Here is a 3431-nt window from a genome sequence, read left to right on the forward strand (position 1 = left end):
CATGTGGAAGTGGCTTTAGCTTCTTAATGCTGCGCTTTAAGCCGCTATGCCACCAAGGAGGGCCATGCATGAAGCTTTTTAAAGGGATTTTAAATTGTCCATAGGAAGAAATTTTTTCCCATAGATGCCTGCTTTACTTGGAGGCATACAAAAATATGTTTGAAAAGAAAAAGCATAAGGTGACTAGAATGGTTGACGATGTATAATACATGTTTATGAGTGTCGTCTTCTTTTAAGAAATGACACTTAAAAACTTGTGGTCAATGTTACCCTCTACAAAACTTTCAAGAAAATTCACAGTTGACAAGAAGTCAGCTAAACTTATACTCACTGCACATCAGACAGATGTCCCAAAATTCTCTGATTGCCCTAATCTACCCACACTTTTCAGTGAAAGACAGGGCCTAATGTTTATAGCATTAGGGGCTCAACCTTCATTTGTAGTATCTGAAGTATGAGAAATAAAAACAAAGTAGATTTTCCAGGAACCTATATTTTCATTCACCCAGATTCTTCCATGCTTCTGTGTTTCCTGTCTTTAAATGCTTTTCATTCTTTTATGTGCAGCCGGCCCACTAAGATGTCCAAAGAGTACATCCTTTGGGTGTGCTTGACAAAAAGCCCTGCATGACTGGCCTGCCAAAGTGCATCCCCTGTGAATTAAGTTGAATTCACTTCAATGAGCAATGATGTATGAATGTCCTTAAAAAGAAGCGATGGACCTTCAGAGCCATTCTAAGCACTGAACCCTCTAGATACAATGGAGCAACTCTGCCAAGTTAAAAGGGAACATAAAGGCAAACCACCTAACTGTTTAAACTGTTCTCCCTAGAGAAGAGAGGAGAACACATGTTTACAGGTGAAGCAGTTGTGGCCATCTAAGAACAAGTCAAGTAAAATCAGTGAATACTGAGACATATACCGGCTTCTAGGTTTGGCCCCAGGGACTTGAAGGGGCTTGTGTGGCCCAATGCAAGAAGGTCCCAAACCACTTGGAGAGACCCACTGGAGCAATTATAGAGCAAGTGGAACAACTGCTCTATAACTCCACTGGAGCAAAGGATCAGTTCTGAGTGGGAGTCAGTCAGCTTTCTGTTAGGGGTGGAGTCCAAGACAACAAATGGTTGGACTAAAGTTCAGTGTTTTTCAAACTGCAGGTGGCAAAATCAATTAGTCACAATGCAACACTAAGACTAGATTGAAAAGAGGGGAAAAGAACAGTGCATTACAGATAGTAAGCATAGCATTGTTTCATGAAACAGGTGCGTTATGTGGGAGGAGAAAGGGGGTGTGGATACAGCTATGAGTTGGTTGCTACCTGCGATAGAATCCAGTGGTGAGGAGTGGTCCCAAATGATCACATAACAAATGATCTCACTAAATCTTTCCAACACAGATCTTACAGTTGTCAAATTTTCTAATTTCTGAATGATTTTAAAAATTATTTCATATCAATTATGAATCTACGTTAAAACAAGTAATTCTATAATAAAAAAAATAAAATCCCAAATTTCATTTTCAATTTCTGTTCATCAAGGGAAAAAAGAGTTAATGTTTACATTGATTTAGAGGTGAAAGTTCATTTTTCGTTGGTCTTCGGATATTTCGTTCCATGTCCCAAAGTAGCATGCTTTACTGCTTCTTCACTTTTTTCATTTTAAATATTATCTATCTTTTCCCCAGTGAAAAATGAGAGTATTTAGCTACTGCCTGTGTGCGAGTGTGTACCTGCACACATGCACAAGCACACAAACACACTCTGCCGACTCCTCTGTCTGCTCCTATTGGCATCATAATTATGTTTTAATCAATTATCTGTATTTACATTATATGACAATATGACTTATTTCCAGCTAACCATGTAGGGTAATGTTAGATTTTCTTGCATTAATCATTTGTTGTCCCTGGAGATACAGTGTTTTCTTTTTCATTTCTTTAGACTACCAATCCCTTATGCATATACAGACTTTCAACAGAACTGTAAATACACTCTCAAAACTGTTAAAAATACCTGCCAAAATGTCAGCTTCATTACTTCTTAGAGACTTCCCTCATGGTCTCCTCAATGCTCCCCTGAAGCGAAATGAGTGTTTCTCCTGACCTGCTCTTCAGCTGTCACCCTGGCTTCTCTCTTCCCTACCCTTCTGGGAATTCCATGCATCTCTCGCCTGGCCTAGGTCTCTTTGGGCATCTGGATCCTGTGCTTTCTCTCTTGGTTTATACCTTCACTTAGGAGGACATCTCTGCCAGTAGTGTCTTCATAAAATGGTGCATATGAGTTACATTTTTGAGAGCTTTGGACCTAACTCACAATTGATTAGAAGTTAGACTGGAAATAGAATCTTGGGTTGGTAATCACTTTCCCTGAGCATTTTAATGAGGCTGTGCCATTTTTTTCTAGTTTCCAATTTTACTAAAGAGAAACCTGATGTCTTTCGGAACCTTTGTATGTGACTGCTTTTTTCTTTCTAGAGTCATTAGCATCTTCACTTTGTTCTCAGAGGTATGAAAATGAATCATTACTGTTTTACTATGGATATTTTCAGGTTTTTTTTTTCCAGGCATTGTTCTGGACATTTAATATGGGCACTCAAAACCATCCATTCTGGGATGTTTAGTAATGTAACTAAACTTAGTTATTAACTATGTCTTAGTTAATTTCTCCTCTTCTGTTTTCTACTTCTCTATTAGGGTGCACCCTTCCTTTTGACTTATTTTCCTATCTATTTTCTTCTTTTCTCATCAGCTCTATTATTTTTCTTCTACTAAAAGATGAAATCTTTTCATCTTTGCATCTTTATCTGCAGACTTCTCTATTATATTTCTCACTTTTGCTATATAAACCCAATTTTTAAGATTTGTGGTTTTCATGTATGTACTCATTTCTCTTATCTCACACATTTTAACTATAATATTCTAATGTTTTTTGTTACCAGCCTTGTCCATATACCCTCAAGATTCATTTTTCATTTTTTCTCTTCAGTTCTCACTTTTCACAAATCCATTAGAGAATCTGTTTGATTCAATAAGACTAGACAATTCGATTTATTCTCCACAGTGAGGAAACAGGATTATATAAGAGGGTATATTCTTCCTTTCTCCCTTACTGCAGCCTTGTGGCATTGAACTACAGACACACAACACAGGCTCCTTGTTCCCAAGCACACTCAGACTTTGGAGCCTGAAGAAGGCCGATGACAGCAAGGTATAGAATGTGCTTGTCTGATTGCACCTGCCTTTCTTTCCATCTATAAGTATTTTCTGTATCAGGAGAGAACTGGTGATTGCTTTACTGACTTCCTCTCATCACCATGTTTGTATTTAAATGGTATCAAAAAACACTAGCTGCTATTAGGTACAGGGTGTTATGCAAGGAGAATGAGGAAGCAGCGAGAAAAGGAGGACACTCATGACTCAGTGTGTGTGTCTAT

The sequence above is a fragment of the Condylura cristata genome, unplaced genomic scaffold, assembly GCF_000260355.1.
Source record: "Condylura cristata isolate star-nosed mole 26May11 unplaced genomic scaffold, ConCri1.0 scaffold00005, whole genome shotgun sequence".
Lineage (NCBI taxonomy): Eukaryota > Metazoa > Chordata > Mammalia > Eulipotyphla > Talpidae > Condylura > Condylura cristata.